Below are 20529 nucleotides of genomic sequence, written 5' to 3' on the forward strand. Positions count from 1 at the left end.
CACAAACCCCATCCGTCCGGTCACTCCACCATTATAACGTGGTGACCCAGGAAGTTGGCATCTGATTGCTGATCAGCGCCCGAGTCCATTAAGAGATAAAAGCTGAGAGAGAAGCAGGAGTCAAAAGTTGTTGGCTGATTCTGAATCAGCGTCTTTTCAGTTATGCACCCCTTTTGCTTTTAAGTTTTACTTTTTCGTTATAACCAAACAGGATTACAAGGGTGGTACCCCAAAACTTCATCCTGCTCCAAACTGCTTTTGTGCCACCGGTCACAAAGCACACTCCAGGTGCAGTGAGGGAAAGTACCCAATATCACTTTCTCTGTCTCCAACACATCTTATGGGTTACAATTGCCATAACTGCCATCATAAGCGGGCATTGTACTACCAGAGCACCTCGACACTTGAGCTGTAAGCTGGTAGGGCTAACCACTGCGGCACCCCTAAGTGCTACCTGCTGGCATACAAACAAAACAATATCTTGAGACAATTGAAGGAACTGGTAACCATTAGGTTAGCCATGGAGTGGGAATCCTGCCCTAATCCCACCATGTAAGTTTCGCTCAGTTAGCATTAATTACTGACATATAAGCAGTAATGCGTCTGTTTAAATGTGTAAACCAAACCAACAACCGGGCATGACATAAATATAAGAACAACAGTTAAAAATAAACTGAAATGAAATGGAAAAAAAGCCTCCAGATGACGCTGTCTACTCCAATTTCCCATTCTGGCGGTGGACAAAGCAGCACAATCCAATACCACGGCAAACTCGCCGATGACCTCGATAAGGCAATCAAATCTAACGTTGATCAGAGCAAATGTCTGCTTCAGCGAGTCCTCCATTTTTGATCATAAATTAAGACTATCCTTTTTTCAATGTTTCGTAATCACAGTGTGGACGTCAGCTGTACCGTGTTTTGTGCCACTATTATGGACGGCAGTAGGGGGAATTGTTTGCGCTCCGTTATTTGTTTTACTCACGGACGTCTTCTTTCAGGGTCTCTGGTACAACAAGTGCTGCCCTCTGCTAGTTTTAGAAAACTGTACATCAAGCATACTGTATCGCTCTTTAGAATATTAATTGTTTGTACAATCACCTCGAAGCACCCTTGTCCCTCGTTGCCACGTGTTCATGGTCGATACCCGACCTGACGGTTATCTCTACCCATCCAGGGGTCACCTTTTTAGTCCTCACAGACCCCGACTCTCTTAAATCCACCTTACCGGATGGACCGGCATTGCTCTGTAGAGGTTGGGAGTGTGCACCGATACATGACAAGCCCAAATTAGGACCCGAGTGCAGCGGGTGACCCCACACGAGTTTGAATGGAGTGGAACAGTGTGAAGTTTTTTTTAACAGTGGCTGGAGTTTTCCCTACAAGTTGAAGGACCTGCCATCGCACTATAAGCAAACTACTGTATTAGCTCACAAAAATCACGTTAGCTTGGCACCTCTGGTTGGAGTCGCTGCAGAAATCCCGACCTGCCGTCTTCTTTAGAGTGGGAGGAAGAGTCACTGTACGATTTAAAGTTAGAAGACATCCGTTTTTGGCAGCGGTTTAGAAGCATCGCCCTCAAGCAACACACATTAAACGAAGTGCTGATCATACAAAACTCTTTACTAACCTGCGACATCCACAGGACTCTACGACATCCTGTTCATTTTTGTTTTGTTACCTTGGGGTGGTAATACAAGATCTGAGCCATAAGGCATCTCTGTAGGAAATATTTTACAGAAATGGAAGGCACGTTTTGAATACCGGACAGTTGCTCCATCCATTCAGGATTAGTTCAATTACACTGGCAGGATAGACCCCAGTACCCACTTGGGTTAAGGGCTTTGAAAATGGAAGGATTGAAAACCAAAAATATATCGGATTTCGCTTTACTGCTGTGTTCTTAGCAGCAAAATATTGCAGGCCAATGTATGCAAAAAGAGCAAGACCGCCATCCCCATAGGACACAGCATACCGGAGCGATTTTGATCAGAAGTGATAGGCTGCCTAGCATTTATCAATACTACTAATTGTGCCAAATGAAGGATTCATTTTTGAGTAGTCATGTCCACAGACTCGCATTCTGACATGAACAGTGACAGACATCAATTGTAAACTCGTTCAGAGACACACATGGACGGGCGTATGTGTGTGTGGTTATCTGTGGCCGTGATTTTGTGGTGTTTTACAGGGCCAGGCTTTGCTCAGATTTCATTTGTTTTCTTGCCTTTGGACGCACAGCCGGACACACACAAACCCAGACAGACATCAGTCATTTCCCCCAACCCGCTATATCCTAACTATAGGGTCATGGGGGCCTGCTGGAGCCAATCCCAGCCAGCACAGGGCGCAAGGCAGGAAACAAACCTCTGGCCACACACCAAGCACAATTTAGGGCCGCCAATGCACCTAACCAACATGTCTTTGGACTGTGGGAGGAAACCCACGCAGACACTGGGAGAACATGCAAACTCCACGCAGGGAGGATCCGGGAAGTGAACCCAGCGTTACCACTGTGCCACCGTGCCGCCCCAGACAGACATCATTTCATAAATTGTCAACTTGTGTTTCGGGATGCTTAAAACAAGACTGAAGGTTTGATCCTACGACAATACTCTTCTCAGATATATTAATAACCACAAATGACGTTAAACCTGCATCCAGCCCTGCAAGCAGGTTCTCCAACTTGCAGGGAAAGGTTAGCGGTTGGTGACAGGACTGGCACTCCAGCCATACCTCACACTGTTCCACTCCATTCAGACTCGTGTGGTGCCGAGGTGTCGGCTTGTGCTCGGGTCCTAATCTGGGGATCCTGAGGCGGCTTGTCGTGTGGTGGGTGCAGAAACGCGCTGTATCAGTACACACTCCCAACCTCTCTCTCTCTCTCTCAATGTAAATGTCGGTCATTTTCTAACCTGCTTAGCCCTGAACAAGGTTCACAGGGGACTGCTGGAGCCCATCCCAGCTAGCATAGTGCCCTCAGAGAGGGTGCCAGTCCGTCACAGGGCACTCACACCCACATCGCAGTGACATGCCAAGCCACCCAAACTGCGTGTCTTTGGACTGCGGGAGCAAACCGGAGCACCAGGAGGGAATCCCACACAGACACGGGGAGAACATGCAAACTCCACACAGGGAGGACCCGGTGAGCCAAACCCTTCATTTATTTAAATATCAGAGTAGCAATTCTATTGTTAGGCTTTCTTTCTTAAACTTAATAAAGAATAATCGCTCTACAATATGTTAATACCTTTTTGAGTTTCTTTTTACAATTAATTGTGTAAATGTTACAGCAGGGCGGCACGGTGGCGCAGTGGTAGCGCTGCTGCCTCACAGTTAGGGGACCCGGGTTCGCTTCCCGGGTCCTCCCTGCGTGGAGCTTGCATGTTCTCCCGTGTCTGCGTGGGTTTCTCCGGGGCGGTTTCCTCCCACAGTCCAAAGACATGCAGGTTAGGTGGATTGGTGACTCTAAATTGGCCCTAGTGTGTGCTTGGTGTGTTTGTGTGTGTCCTGCAGTGGGTTGGCACCCTGCCCAGGATTGGTTCCTGCCTTGTGCATTGTGTTGGCTGGGGTTGGCTCCAGCAGACCCCCGTGACCCTGTATTCGGATTCAGCGGGTTAGAAAATGGATGGCTGGATGGATGTTACAGCAATGCATTCTTATTTAACAAGTGTCATGGCCCCCTTTACATCTGGATCACTCCTTAGCTGAATGCCTGGACGTAACAGCATATAAATAAATCACACTAGCATTTCTTTGCAGCTTTTAAAGCGCCGCTTAATCAGTTTATATGTGGCTGCTGTATCCATGGAAACAAAATATCTTCTAAACACCACGGCCGATTAAACGACTCGCTTCTTCAGTACGTTCAGCTGCCGGCGTGGTGGCCAGCAGACCCTCTTGGGTTTTATGTATCACTTGTGATAAACATGAAGTAGCCTGCAGCCGCACTACTGGAGAGGCTGGCTATCTGATGGGGTTGAGTTCTTTCGTAACTGCCGTTTATCATAAAACATACGAGCTTCAACACGGCACATCTCGACACAGCACTCCGCTTCTACTTACTTGCATGATGGACCGGGGAGATGCACGTGAAATAAATCCAAAATAATCCTCTCATGGTGTTCTGTCCATAAATCCACCGACTGAAGATCTAAGTCGCCCATTTGTCCCCAGTCAGTCTGGACGGCATCTCCAAACACAGACCACAAACAAAAAAAAAGAGATAGAAGGGGGACGCGCCTCCACTTCAAAGCCCGACTTGAACGCTGACAGGCAGCTTGTAAAAAATCACGGCGGCGTTTTTGGTCGCTCCCCAGATGACAGCGCAGCAGAAACAAGACGAAGGAAATAGGAACTACGGCAGAAAGCTGTCTTTCATCTCCGGCTTCTTCTTCTTTTTTTTTTTTTTTGAGAGCGTGTGTGTGTTTTCCTGAATGGTGAAGCAGGTAGAGCAGGTTCTACTTAACTTGGCCGTCTAGGTTCACTGCCTCTCCTGATAAGCCAGCCCCGCAGAGCCCATTACAATGCTGGCGTTACTTCTGCATCACCACAAGCACTGCAAGTGGAATTTACATAAAGGAAATGTGTCAGCGCTTGGCTATCTTTAATCTTGAGATACCTCAGGGTTCAAACAGCTTTAACATGTAAGGGGGAGGAAAGGAGAGACGATAAAGCACACGTCGTATGAAAAGTTTCTCACAAGGCATAATTAAGAAAAGTACCAAGAGGAAGTTGGGGGCAGTAACAGCTTGCTGCCATGAAATCTTTAAGCTTGAGATACTTGAGGGTTCAAATGGATGACGGCAATCATGAAAGAGGATAAAAAGGGGCAGATGACACAAACACGCCAGGTGAGAAATGGATGAAGAGGAGGAAACAGAAAGAGCAGTAAGAGCGTTCTGACAATCTAAGGAGGCACGAGTGTCTTTACTGCCTGCTCGCTGCTCGGAAGCTGTTTGAGATCGAGCTTTATGCTTACTGCCACATTCGACGCTCAACTATACATTATAACTCGACTTGGTCTCTTCAAGTTGTGGTGGTCGGCCAGGACCCTTACCTGGCTGGGACGCCTCTATAATGGAAGGTACAGGGGGAAGAGAGCACTAGATGGCAGCACCTCCTGCCTCAGGTTCCCACAGGGCTTCATGGGAGCTCGGCCTGGCCCTGTTGGGTTCCATGGGGGTGCCCTACTGTGTCGGGTTTCCAGGCTGATAAAAGAAGCTCGTTGCCACTGCTCCTGGTGCCAGAATGGGGGTACACAAAACATGCTGGAGGAGGAGTGGAGGTGCAAGGACAGAAACTGAGAGAAGAAGAAGAAGAAGAAAAGGCTTGCAGTGTGCTGCTTTATCATTGGGCTTGGCTGTAGTGTGCTGTGCAGGTGGGAAACGGTAAGGAAGCGTTTCCCACCGTGGACTGAAGCCTGCGTTGTGCAGCAACTTGTGTCTGCGTTTGTCTGTGTCAGGTCTGGGGAGCTGCTGCGCCCCCTGCAGGCCACAAAATCCACTTCATGATGTTGACAAAAATGTCGACCCCCTATTGGCCACGAAAGTCTCTGCCTTTTCCACGGTCCGCCTCAGGCTAGCAGTAAACTGCAAATGAAGCAGGTGTCCACAAACACTGGGCTCAGCTTCTTTCCATCCAGGCAGCAATGCGGAGAATAACCAACATTTCTGACGTGACAATTTTTTCTTTTTAACTGGAAATAAAAACACAATTTTAATTTGCTACTGTTAGACTTCCTGTGAGAAACGAAAACAGTTTTGTAGGCCTGTGGTTATGCAGCGACGCTTTAACAAGCAGCCCGTCAGCTTCTTTTACATATCTTTTTACTACCACCTTCAATAAAGGTGTTCATTTGCAAGAGCTTCTAATAAAAGTATGGAATGCTAAAGGTGGTGCAGTGGTTTGGGCCCCTGCCTTTCAGTTTCAGGGTTCAAATGCACACCTGGTTACTGTCTATGAGGGTTCAGCACCCCTCTGTACTCACGTTTGACCCCCCATAGTGAATAATCGTGGCAGTGCAATGCCCTGCAATCCCATCTGTTGCCAGGCCCTGCCACATCTCTGTATTGGAACAACAGAGATGACGTCATGGACAGATGGACACATTCCAAGGAAGGTGACACTGAAGTGGCCCTGTGTGACTTAAGGTGGTAGTGTGCATGAAGGTACCCCATGCTGGGCTGACTCCTACCTTGTTTCCTGATGCTGTTAGGAGAAATTGCTATAAGCGCAGCCTGCAAATGGAGGAATACAATACAATACAATACAGTTTATTTTTGTATAGCCCAGAATCACACAGGAAGTGCCGCAATGGGCTTTAACAGGCCCTGCCTTTTGACTCTCTGAGAAGACAAGGAAAAACTCCCAAAAAAACCTTGTAGGGAAAAATGGAAGAAACCTCAGGAAAGGCAGTTCAAAGAGAGACCCCTTTCCAGGTAGGTTGGGCGTGCAGTGGGTGTCAAAAGTAGGGGGTCAATACAATACAATATACAGAACAGAACAATTCCTTAAGACAGCATAATAATACAAATTTTAGAAGTACGGTTTAACAGTACCAACAACGTGCACATTAAAATTGGCCTGGTGTGAGAGTGCCTGATGATGCCAGGATAGAGTCAGACTCCCCACAGCTATAAAAATTGAATAAGCAGCCCCGTTAGAAAATGAAGGGATGGATGGATCCCAAAGACATGCAGTTGAGGTGACACAAATTTCTCTTTGCTGTGAGTGAGTGTGGAAGTAGCCCCAGGACGCTGCTTTATGATGGGTTGGCGTCCCTGCCAGGGTGAGTCCCTGCATTGCATGCAAAGCTGCTGAAATAACCTGGAGCGCGTGTTTTCACACTATGTGCAGGGATTGTTTGACCCCCACTGCTTACTGGGATAGGCACCAGTTTCCCCATGACCCTAAATGAGGATAATGGACGGATGGTTCAGCGAATGATTGGGTGAGATTCTGCATATCCCGCCCTCGTGCCCAGTCTTACTCAGGCAATCACACATTGCGTTACTCAACAGCTACACCTAGAGGCCAGTCTAGACATTTTCACACATGTTGTACTCACTACACCAAAGAAGTTTTATCTTAAAATGACCACACAGCACAGAAGTCTTAGTTTTTTTTAAATTCCTTGTAAACATGTTCCCACTTATGGACATAAAGGTTTCATACATATTGTGTAATTCAGTAATAGCATTTATGATAACAAAATCAGATCTGAACTGCTCAGAGCGGGTGAAACAGTAAACAGACTTGTGTTCAAAGTCTTGAGAGCTGATCTCTGCAAATGTCAGGAGACTGACGATTGATTAAGTGCAAAAATACAGTCACAGGCCACTTTATTAGGCACACCTGCTCAACTGCAAGTTAACACAACTCTCTAATGAGCCAATCACACGGCAGCAACTCAATGCGTCAAGACGACCTGCTAAAGTTCAAAATGAGCATCACAATGAGGAAGTAAGGGGACTGAAGTGACTCTGAACGTGATGTGGCTGATGGTGGTAGACGGGCTGCTCTGAGTATTTCAGAAACTGCTGATCTGCTGAGATTTGTACACACAACCATCTCTAAGGTTTACAGAGTGGCCTGAAAAAGGGGGAGAATATCCAGTGAGGGGCAGTTCTGTGGGTGAAAATGCCTTATTGATGCCAGAGGTCAGAGGAGAATGGCCAGACTGGTATGAGCTGATAGAAAGGCAGTAGGAACTCAAATAAGAGCTCGTTACAACTGAGGTGTGCAGAAGAGCATCTGTGACCACACAACACGTGAAACCTTGAAGCAGGTGGGCTACACCAGCAGGAGACCACACTGGGTGCCACTCCTGTCAGCTAAGATCAGGCAACTGAGGATATGATTCACACGGGCTCACCACAATTGAACAATAAAAGATCAGAAAAATGTCTGGTCTGATGAGTCTCGATTTCTGCTGCGACATTCAGATGGTAGGGTCAACAACATGACAGCATGGATCCATCCTCCCTTGTATCAACACTTCAGGCTGGTGCTGGTGGTGTTACGGTGTGGTTGATATTTTCTTGGCACACTTTGGGCCCCTTAGTACCAACTGAGCATTGTTTTAAATGCCACAGCCTACCTGAGTATTGCTGCTGACCATGTCCATCCCTTTATGACCGCCATCTTCTGATGGCTCTTTTCAGCAGGATAACATGCCATGTCACAAAGCTCGTATTATCTTAAACTGGTGTCTTGAACATGATGATGAGCTCGCTGGAGTCAAATGGCCTCCACAGTCACCAGATCTCAATTTGGGATGTGGTGGAGCATGAGATTCGCATTGTGGACGTGCAGCCGACAGATCTGCAGCAACTGCGTGATGCTATCATGTCAATATGGTGCAAAATCCCTGAGGAATGTTTCCAGCACCTTGTTGAATGTACGCCAATAAGAATTACGGCAGTTCTGAAGGAAAAAGGGGGTCCGACCTGCTATTAGCAAGGTGTACCTAATAAAGTGGCCAGGGAGTGTATAGCTAAGCACTCTGAGGTTGCACACTAAACAGTATAATAAAATAAATAGATTTTAACAATCGGAAATCAAATAATAGATGGCTGAACTTTCTAAATTGATTTTAGCAATCAGAAACAAATAATAGATGGCTGAACTTTCTGCCTCATTTATTTCGGTGAAAGGTTGCAGGGCGCCACAGTCTATACACGTCAGGCCACTTTATCTTCACCACTAGCTGTGCTACCCAACTAAAACGGTTTGAAGTGGTACGCAATCGACATAAGCCTCAGTGTTAATGTTTGTAGTGCATCATCTGTTGGAACCTACTGTAGTTTATGATGAGTGTAGTAGTAACGTGCATTCCAACAGATGGCGCATCACAAACATTAACACTGGTTTTATGACAGATGCCAAATCCCATACCAAATGTCATATAGCAGAGACAGGAGCATTGCATTTGTCATTCCAACAGATGGCGCATCACAAACATTTGTAGTTGAATGCTCTGCATCTATCTTTCCGACAGATGCCGCATTCCAAACGTTAACAAACGCTTTTGCAAATCCCATACCAAATGGCAAATAATAGAGACAGAAGCACTGCATTTGTCATTCCAACAGATGGTGCATTACAAACATTTGTAGCAATAAAATGCATTGCAATTTACTCTATTACAGTCCAACCCGCTATTAGCAAGGTGTACCTAATAAAGTGGCCTGAACGTGTATATCTAAGCACTCTGAGGTTGCACATTGAACACTATAATAGAATAAATTGATTTTAACAATCCGAAAGCAAGTAATAGATGGCTGAACTTTTGGCCTCATTTATTTCGGTGAAAGGTTGCAGGGCGCCACAGTCTATACACGTCAGGCCACTTTATCTTCACCACTAGCTGTGCTACCCGACTAAAACGGTTTGAAGTGGTATGCAATCGACATAGGCCTCAGTGTTAATGTTTGTAGTGCATCATCTGTTGGAACCTACTGTAGTTTATAATGAGTGTAGTAGTAACTGTAGTTTATAATGAGTGTAGTAGTAACGTGCATTCCAACAGATGGCGCATCACAAACATTTGCAATAATAAAATCTATCATTGCAAATGTTTTGTAATGAGCCTCCACAGTCACCAGATCTCAATCCAGTAGAGCACCTTTGGGGATTCACATCACGGAGGTGCAGCCGACAAATCTGCAGCAGCTACGTGATGCTGTCGTGTCAATGTTGACCACAATCCCTGAGGATGGCTTCCCACACCTTGTTGAATGTATGCCACAAAGAATTAAAAGCGGTTCTGAAGGTAATAGGGGGTCCAACCAGGTAATAGGAAGTGACCGGGGAGTGTACATATAATGAAAGGTGACTACTATAATCACTACTAACAATCATATCACTACAATCAATCTAAAATGGCTTCAAATTCTAAGTAAATAAGCTTATTTTTGGATACGAACTGCAGAATCTTGGGAGTTTTACAAGCGTCAAGATGTAAACAGTTAAGCCGGTTAATAGAAGTCCACACGCCGCCGCCGGCATTCAGTGACGTCCATCCAGCTGACAAGTTCTGGAAGCTTCTCTTGCTTAACCAGGGCAAACTCTCAAACTACCATAAATCTCTTAACATTTCTGACCAATCAACAAGTGATCATTTGAATATATCACGTTAATCTGCTCTCCCTCGATGTTGGCAGAGGGTATTTCTAATATGGAACTCGGCTCAGCTGCCAGCGCAGTGATTAATGAGGAGGGCGCCTTATGCTGTTTCTCTAACAGGATGGTTTTCTCATTAGAGGTCCATCAAGCTGCCTTAAAGTGCCATCTTACTCACCCACACTACCACAACTCCATCATTATCTTCAAGCTGACATGGATTCCTGCCTAAAGAGATTGCCTGGGAGGAAATTAGAGAGACATAAAGGATGTGATAGCGAGGCACTGGCTGCCTTTCATTACTGCCTAATTTCTTAAAACTTCCATCTTGAACATTCTGTTCCCTTCTATCCTCGTGAAATGTGCGCTAAAACAACCTTTTGAAAGCAAGTAGGATGAGTTCACGTGCTCACCGCTCCTGCTGACCCCCTAAGGCCTCAAACATCTGTGGACCCACAAAGTGAAGCCTGCTTACGTTTCAAAAATAGACAAATTGACTAAAAGCCAACTGACGACTTTACTATTTTAAGCTACATTTTTTAGATTTTATACAATGCAAGTTTATTACCAAGACAATCTATTCACAAAACGCCAAGCCCACCAAGCCCAAATGGACCAACCAAAGCTCTGCACTGTTACATTTCAGCCAGGGTTCATTTCCTTGTTTTATTTCCCCTTTGTTCATGTTTGTGTCATTTATTTATGTTAATGTTAATTATCTGCTTAGTTCTCTATGCATGTGTTATGTTCCAAGGGTACTGTGGGTGGTCCCCTAAAAGGTGGAGCCACCTGTCCATCCCCTTCGCCCTATAAAGGTGAGGGCAACCCACAGTTCCTCATGGTTCATTTTGAATGCCCTTGGGGAGTTTTTTGGGGAGTTTCTTGAGATTTTGTTCTGTTTATTGGGATTTTCTGGATTATTTTTTATCGTTTTGCTTGGTTTTTAACTTTACTTTGGATTTCGTATTGGGACTTTGCTCACGTTGGTTTGCCTTTATTGAAACAGGCAATTCCATTTGCCTTTTGTGCTCCACACAGCTTTCTTTTGTGCATTAGATCATCTTTGTGAGAAGAAACCTTTTATTTTCTAAAGATCCTGTATTTGCCCTTATATACCTAGCTGGGGTTTGATGGCAAATCACCCCCTTTATGGGCTTTGGAACTCCAGGATCATAACATTAACTCTTTATAGATCTAAACTATAAGGGATTTATTCAATTAAAAAGGTCTCCAATTCACAAACATCAATCTACTGTCCCTACATATAAACGATAATCAGACTGAGAAGCTCCACAAAACAGCCATGGTGCCCGTGACATCACACAGCAATGGTGTGGACACCTGGCAATTCATGATGGCATTATGAACTCAAGACATGTGGAGTGTAAAATGTAAATACGCAAGAAATAAAAAAGAAATCTACTAGTAACTGAGGCAGCTGAGATAAGCTTTTGGGGAGCTGAAGTCTAACGTGGGATAAGGGGCTTCTCAAGTTATGTGAACTGATTAAACGACAGAAAGATAGATAGATAGACAGAAAGATAGATAGATAGATAGATATGAAAGGCACTATTTAATAGATAGATAGATAGATAGAAAGGCACTATATGATAGATAGATAGATAGATAGATAGATAGGAAAGGTGCTATAGAATAGATAGATAGATAGATAGATAGAGATAGATAGATAGATAGATAGATAGATAGATAGATAGATAGATAAGGCACTCTATGATAGGTAGATAGATACAGCTCTCTGGTGGGTCTCCCATATACACTCCTGTAGGGCATCATGGGAGTTCTAATGGGCAGCCCTGTCACATTCCATTGGAGCTGCCAGAAGGAGGTTTCCTAATTTTAGGGAAGTTCTGCTGACCTGAAACTGCTTCCTATATAGCAAAGTGGTGGCACAGGACGTACTGCTGGGTCCGGTATTAAGGAAGCCAGTGCTCTACACTCAGAGAGTCAGAGTTAGGGGGAAGAGAGGAAAGGCAAAGAGGGGAAAGAAGATTGTTGTTTGGATTTTGAGGGTTGCGTAACATTTGAGAGATGCCTGCAAGAGGTGCTTATGGAAAATAAAATCTTTATTTGAACCCAGGACGTGTATTTGTGTTTGTGTGTCTGAGGCTCAGTGGTGCCCTCTACTGGTCACAATATATACATATTATACTGTATTTGACCCCAAGTAGTGCCTTATGGAAAAACACCTGAAACTCTGTGTTCTTCTTCTGTTGACAGCTGAGAAATTACAAGTATTGCATTTGGGCATCAAAATTAAACTTAATTTCACTGAACTATTTTAATGATCAGATTAGGTGCACATCAATGTCACTTATTCCATTACAAGATTCAAGGGAGGGCCCGAGTCTGTCCCAGCAGCACTGTCTTTCACAAGGCACACAAACGCATCCTCCTCTCCCACTCACAGGGCCAGTTAAGATGGCCAAATTCATCGAGTTAAGTCTGTCATTCGGGATGTGGGAGGAAAGCCGAGGCCACCACACACAGGGCTGTGGAGTCGAGACGTAACTTCACCGACTGCTCAGTTTCTGTTGTCACCGACTCCTCCATTTGTAATTAGAGTCGTTTATTTATTCGGTTGATTCAAAGCACACAACATACAAGATACAAGGCACTTCATCAGCGCCAGTGTGAATCACCAGGCTACTTTTTTTAGCACTTTAACTTGTTAAAGTTTGGGTTTAAAGGCTATAGCCATGTTGTTGTGGCTTACAAACACTGAGCAACATTAAACATAAGAGTACACTCACAAAATTAAAAGAGCAGCTATGTTTTTTTATCAAAAGAGTCAAACAAAAAAAAGAGTTTAATCGAATCAGTATATGTGAAATTGGAAATTTGATCACATTATATTTCAATTTACATTTAGTCTGAGTCGGAGAGCGTACTCCAATAACTGTTTCCGACTGCAGTTCCACATGCACAGTTCAGAGCCTCCAAATCCCCCCCAAATGTGCCCATCTTTGGGATGTGAGAGAAGATCAGAAATCCCATAAGAGACTCGTGTGGATGTAAGAAGAATGGACGAAATCCGCAGAGAGTGACTACTGTGCTGGCTGTCCTGACCGAGATCTCACATGTGAGTGAAGTACAGAAAGCAAACTTGCGCCGTAAGACTTGACATATTTTCAAAACCTACAAGAGTATCGTGCCACATTCTCCGAGAATTAATCTTTGGGAAACTCAACTGCATGATGTGGTCGGCCAGACCCTCCTCGGCTCCCGCTTAACTCCATAGGATGTCTTCCAGGGTCACCCACACTGTATGTCACTGCCATTCTGATCTGCAGAGGATTTCCTTTTCCTGGTCACACTCGCCGTGTCCTGCATGTATGTAATAACCCCCTGACCTCGCGGTCATTGGACGCATCTGATCCCCTTGGGGCTGTGCTCTGAACTTGAGCCAGTCGGCAGCCCACCGTGCACTCGGCTAACGAAAAGGATGCTTGTTTAATTGGACGTAGTCTGTGTCAATTTTTAAAATGTAAATACAATTATCAGAAGAAATGGAGTCTACTAGAGAACCGTCAAGGTGCCGAAACACGAGGAGGTTTAAATCTGGCATCAGTAAGAAGGTGTAGTAATGCACTTTGTTCTTTCCATACACCCATTCACTTCTATGTTCAATGATAATTGTGACACCTGTAGGGGGCGCGCCAGCCACGCTGCTTTTCTGTAGTAAAAAAAAAAAACATCCGCCAAAGGGGTAACGCACGAGATTAAAGCCAAAAAATCAATACGTGCTTTTGGGCCACCGCGATAAAGCAGCATTTCTTACAGGAGCGTCCATATCTTCTAGGCAAACAGCCCCTCTTCTCACACCCTCTCCGTCAGGCGCAGAGAATGTCAGAGAAAGACCGAGAAAAGCAAACAATCCGCTCGGGGAAGCACATCGTATATCATCGAGGAGTTTTAGTTAATATGTAATACATGCTCTGATTGGGTAGCTTCTAAGCCATCCGCCAATAGCGTCCCTTGTATGAAATCAACTGGGTAAACAAACTGAGGAAGCGTGTACCATAAATTAAAAGACCCACTGTCTGCAGAAATCCGCGAACCAGCGAAAAATCCGTGATATATATTTAGATATGCTTACATTTAAAATCCGCGATGGAGTGAAGCTGCGAAAGTCGAAGCGCGATATAGCGAGGGATCACTGTACACATTTTTTGACAAGTCAATAATTCTTACAATAAGGAAGATAAGATTTAAGATCATGATATAAATTACTTTTTGCTGTGCACTCCACCCGACACAGACAGACACGAGGCGGACACTTCACGAAACTCACGCTTTTATTTCTTATTCTCCTCCAATTCAGCACACAGCACCTTACTCAGTTCTTAAATCACCAACAATAGCTTCGCTTCTTCTTCTTCCGCCTCTACTCCTCTCTTCACAAGCTCCTAGTGATAGGTCGTTTTTGAACGAATCTTTAATGTGACTCGGGAAGAACGAGTCGTCTTATGGGAGTGATTCGTTCAGTCGCGCATGCGCATTTGCGCAACTTCCTATAGTTTCTGTATTGGAATTGATTCACCTGTTTCGAGTCTTCGGGTTTTTCGAGTCGTTCGTTCATCACGTGACAGCCCCATAAGCTTAACCAACTCAGTCTGAGCGGAAACAGAATTGATTAGTTCATCTCGAGTCTTCGGGTTCGAGTCGTTCGTTCATCACGTGACAGCCCCATAAGCTTAACCTATGCAGTCTGAGCCGGAAAGAGAATTGAACGAAATGACTCGAAAAATGATTCGTTCATTTTGCTGAACGAGACTCAAAGATCCGAGTCAGTAAAATGCTCCGAACTTCCCATCACTACTTGAAGCTCCCGACTCCGGAGTGATGCGGCCCCTTTTATATTGTACCCCGGATATGCTCCAGGTGCTCCTTGATGATCTTCCTGGTGTGGTGGAAGTGCTACAGAATCGTCCAAGCGATTCAAGTCCAAGTCCGAGGTATTGCCTCTCTCCCGGTCTTCTCATCCTCCAGGCGTCCCCGGCTGGGGCTGCCACATAATGCACTGCACATGTAAATCTTATTATTTGAATTCACACACAAATAGCTGGAAATTGGCAACTGCTTCCCAATGGCTCACTCTGCTACTTCACTGCTGCTTCAGTCACGACTTTCTAACAAACTGAAATGTACAGGGTGCCATCAGTCAGGATTTGGCCCAAACGTTGACAGACAGCATGCCAGGGTTCGTGAAAAAGAGAGAAGGGCAACACTGCAAATTTTGACTCTTTGCATAAACTTCATGTCATTGTCAATAAAAGCCTTTGAAACTTAGGAGATGCTGGCAATTCTACTTCAGTCTACCATAGAAACATCTCACATAAAGATCTAAAAATACTGAAGTAGCAAACTTTGCGAACACCAACACTCGGGTCATTCTCAGAACTTGTGGCCACGACTGTACACGCTGACAATGAACACAGCAGCACATATCAAATTCAACTTTAGTTCAGGCATAAGGAGCCCACCCTGGGCCCGCTCGTGCAGTGGTCCGTACCGGCGACTGTTGAGTAACCTTATACACGGAGGTCTTCACTTCTACCAGCAGCCTTTCCAATGTGTCAGCATTCAACAGTGAGTTATGGTATTTGATGCGGTTTTTGTTTTTTCAGTTATGACGTAATGTGTTTCTGGGCTCGTGAGCAGCACTCTGTGTGGCGTGTGACGTCTGGCCTGCCGGCTGTTTCAGGCTGAGCCACATGTTAAAGTGTTTTAAAGGTTTCTTGATAATTAAAGAAAGTATCCACTAGAGTGCCCTAAAAGTGCTGCGATGGATGTCTGTTAGCAAAATGGACTCCTTTTCCCACACCTGGCTGGGAGGCCCAGCTGGCAAATAGACATGGAAAGAAGCAGGAGGCTCCCTGCTTACAGAAGGATGCCATCCAAAGAATGGGCACACTGGCATCCCGGCAGGTTTAGATGAAGGTATATTACCTAACCTGGGAGGCCAGCTTGAAGGATGGACAAGGGGATTATTCAAGCTACATGCTCCGCCCGAACCGCTAGGTGGCAGGAACCCGGGAGGCAGGTACACCAAAGGACACCCACAAGGCATGCTGGGAATTGTAGTCCCATAAGGCAGCCCTATTGGGGTCCCTGGGTTCCACCAGAGGTCACAGCTAGAAGCTGTGCTTTGTGGTTTTTGGGGCTTCTGAGTGACCCGGAAGTTCTTGCACTGGGCTATGCCCTGGCACCAGCAGTACTCCTGATAACTGGAATCGCAGTGCCACATCCGGGCAAGTCAGAGTCGGGAGGATGAAGCTCACCTGGAGGAGGGGAAGGAGAGAGGAACAGAGAAAGGGAAACATTATATGGGATTGTGTGTATTAAAAAAGCCTGCTTGTCAAAATAAACCCTTCTGTTGCACCAGGACTTGTGTGTTGGATTTGAGGTGCTGCAATGCCCCCTAGTGGTCACACAGGATACAGAGACTAATCCTTATTTTGAATAGTCTTCAGGTAGTCCATCAGGATGGAGATTACTTATGAGATCTGGGTAAAATATATTTTTTTTCCTTAAGTTTAGTTGAGTATCCATCCATCTTTTATGTTAAGCAGGGAGGTGTGTAGGAGAAGAAAAAAGAGAAATAAAAGAGGAATTGTGTGTATTGGACAGCCATTATGAAGGTATTTTTGATAATAAATCATCTATTTGAAGCAGCGGTGTCTGAGATTTGGGAGGCTGCAGCGCCCCTACTGGTCACAGTGCTTAACAAAGCAACCGAGGACAGCTGAAAGGGGGCTTTAATCATTTAAGTTATCAGATTCTCCCTGAACCAATATTTATGTGCTGTATGTATGTATGTATGTATTGTGGACAATAGGGGGCACCACTGATCCCCAAATCCCCAGACACATCAGAGTAACACAGTCACGGGTTCAAATGAAGTTTTTTTTTTTTATTTACAGACAGTGCCATGCCAGGTGTCGTCTTCTCAATAGATGTACACAATTCCGGTCTCCGTCCACTCCTCCCTGGCAAGCCTTGCCCACCTCCTCCTGACTCAGACTCCCATTCAGGGTGAGGCGACTTCTTTTATACTGGACTTGGGTGTACTTCTGGTGGCATAACACTGGATGGCGAAACCCCACAAGGCAGGGTGGTCTTATTCCAGCAGAGCCTTCTGGCAGCACCCATAAACCCCAAATTCCACATAACTGGGACCATGCCAGAGGGGCACTGCCATATATCATACTGGGGAAGGAAGAGTTCTTGTTAAACAGTTTCCTTCAGTCCATTCATTAATCTTTAACGCCGACGGGAATCAAAGGTGAGGAATATTTACCGTTATGAAGAGATGGAATTAAAACATTGTTCTTCTGTTGTGCTTTATATAAAAGTGAATAAATACGTCAGCCAGGCTGTGAGGTTGCAAACCTTGCCTGGAAATGGAGCTTAGGCATCTGAGAGTAGGAGTGAAGATGTTATGAGTCTCATTCCAGGGCCTTTCTTAGGACACTTTACACTCATCTTTAATTAACTGAAACTCTGGTGTTCCTTCCATAACTCAAAGACATGAGTGACCGATAAAATCCACTTTAATAAAAACACAAGTGGCTGTGTGTCCATCTGGTTGATATGGCTCGGTCATTTCAACAGAGGGCACAACATAAACATGTAGTAAAATAATGCATTGTGTTTATCTTTCCAACAGATGATGCATTCCAAATGTTACCAAATCCCATACCAAATGGCATATAACAGAGACAGAAGCACTGCATTTGTCATTTCAACAGATGGTGCATTACAAACATCCATCCATCCATCCATTATCCAACCCGCTATATCCTAACTACAGGATCACGGGGGTCTGCTGGAGCCAATCCCAGCCAACACAGGACGCAAAGCAGGAAACAAACCCCACGCAGGGCGCCAGCCCACCGCAGCATTACAAACATTTGTAGTTATAAATTGCTTTGCGTCTATCTTTCCAACAGATGCCGCATTCCAAACATTAACACTGGTTTTATGACAGATGCCAAATCCCATACCAAATGGCATATAACAGAGACAGGAACATTGCATTTATCTTTCCGACAGATGCTGCATTCCAAACATTTGTAGCAATAAAATGCATTGCAATTTACATTATTATAGTCCAACCCGCTATTAGCAAGGTGTACCTAATAAAGTGGCCGGAACGTGTATATCTAAGCACTCTGAGGTTGCACATTGAACACTATAATAGAATAAATCCCATCCATTATCCAACCCGCTATATCCTGACTACAGGATCACGGGGGTCTGCTGGAGCCAATCTCAGCCAACACAGGGCGCAAGGCAGGAAACAAACCCAAGGTAGGGTGCCAGCCCACCGCAGGGCACACACACCCACCATAATTCAGAATCGCCAATGCACCTAACCGGCATGTCTTTGAACTGTGGGAGGAAACCCACGCAGACACGGGGAGAACATGCAAGGGAGGACCCGGGAAGCGAACCCAGATGGGTCTCCTAACTGCAAGGCAGCAGCGCTACCCACTGTGCCACTGTGCCACCCATAATAGAATAAATTGATTTTTATAATCAGAAAGCAAATAATAGATGGCTGAACTTTCTGCCTCATTTATTTCGGTGAAAGGTTGCAGGGTGCCGCAGTCTATACTAGTCAGGCCACTTTATCTTCACCACTAGCTGTGCTACCCGACTAAAATGTTTTGAAGTGGTACGCAATCGACATAGGCCTCAGTGTTAATGTTTGTAGTGCATCATCTGTGGCATTTAAACGATGCTCAGTTGGTACTAAGGGGCCCCGAAGTGTACCAAGAAAATATCAACCACACCATAAAACCACCAGCACCAGCCTGATCTTCTGATACAAGGCAGGATGGATCTATGCCTTCATGTTGTTTGTGCCACATTCTGACTCTAACATCCTAACGTTGCAGAAGAAATTGAGACTCATCAGGCCAGGCAATGTTTTTCCAGTCTTCTTTAGTCTAATTTTGGTGAGCCCATGTGAATTGTATCCTTAGTTGCCTGTTCTTAGCTGACAGGAGTGTCACCTGGTGTGGTCTCCTGTTGCTGTAGCCCACCTGCTTCAAGGTTTGACGTGTTGTGTGGTCAGAGATGCTCTTCTGCACACCTCGGTGGTGCTTATTTGAGTTCCTGTTGCCTTTCTATCAGCTCAGACCAGTCTGCCAATTCTCCTCTGACCTCTGGCATCAGTAAAGTATTTTCACCCACAGAACTGCCACTCACTGATGTTTTCGCTTTTTTCAGACCACTCTCTGTAAACCTTAGAAATGGTTAACCGTGTGTGAAAATCCCAGTAGATCAGCAGGTTCTGAAATACTCAAGAGCAGCCCGTCTGGCACCAACAACCATGTCAACTTTCAGAGTCACTTCAGTCCCAATTGTTCTTCCCTACTCTGATACGCGGTTCGAACTTCAGCAGGTGGTCTTGACAATGTCTACAGGCCGAAATGTGCCGAGTTGCTGCCACGTGATTGGCTGATTAGATATTTGAGTTAACAAGCAGTTGGACAGGTGTACCTAATAAAGTGGCCAGTTAGTGTATTTATAACCAGGATGAATGAACAATAAATTACTAAACTATACAGCATTTATACACACAACACAAATTATGTTAAAACACACATTAAATCCTCAATCAACTAACATCTCTGTAACTTTATACATAAAATGTAATTGTGAAGATAGACCACCGCTTTTCTGATCATAAGCCACCCACTTAAAGTAGAACGCCAACTTTCTAGTTTAGTATTAAATCTTAACTGTACTTCAGGAAATCGCAGCTTTTGAAATTCTAGCTGTCAGGACAGATCTTAAAATGTGATTATGCAAATAACTTCCTGCCTAAAGCACTAAAACTGTCCTGAACTTTACAAGATCACTCGATGTGAGGACTTTTTTTTTTTCTCTCCCGTTGCATGTATAATTAAAATTTGTTCTCTCAAGAGAGACAAACTGTGATCAAAAAAAAGTGTAACTTTCAGTCAGCTGTACTGAGCAAATCAGCTTCTTTGAATGAATATGATGGCTTTCATTTTATGCTCAAACCTCAACCGAAAAACAACTCTTCACCCAAAAACTTGGACTGCTAAAGCAGTGAACTCCAAAATTCTCCCAATAAAATACGGCTTCTTTAGTGTGATAAGGGAACAGTTACTTTAGACTATCAGAAAACTCATCTAAGAGTTAGGCTGCCGAATCACACTTTTGGGGCAGAATACAAAAAAAATAAAACATGGATGAGGTCCAAATTCTGGCCTGTATGCCCTCAGAGTACCCTACAGACATTGTTGGTTCATAGCAGTTTTCGAATTACATTCCAACAGGTGACGCACTACAAACATTAACACTGAGGCCTATATCGATCACTTAACACCTCAAACCGTTTTAGTCG

At 44.7% G+C, this 20529-nt stretch overlaps 1 protein-coding gene across 6 annotated transcripts in view; it reads right to left on the reverse strand.

Annotated features, from left to right (window-relative positions):
- The window catches only part of s1pr2 (sphingosine-1-phosphate receptor 2), a 246929-nt gene that overhangs the window by 124562 nt on the left and 101838 nt on the right, over positions 1-20529 (reverse strand). Inside the window, exon 1 of one of the 6 annotated variants that reach the window (XM_039770371.1) lies at positions 4065-4209. The exons of the other annotated variants lie outside the window; for them this stretch is intronic. The gene's annotated coding sequence lies outside the window, so the exon portion shown is untranslated. Of the gene's footprint in view, positions 1-4064; positions 4210-20529 lie in introns of those variants that run through there. 6 annotated transcript variants of the gene reach the window in all.

Source organism: Polypterus senegalus, chromosome 12 (genome assembly GCF_016835505.1).
Source record: "Polypterus senegalus isolate Bchr_013 chromosome 12, ASM1683550v1, whole genome shotgun sequence".
Classification (NCBI taxonomy): domain Eukaryota; kingdom Metazoa; phylum Chordata; class Cladistia; order Polypteriformes; family Polypteridae; genus Polypterus; species Polypterus senegalus.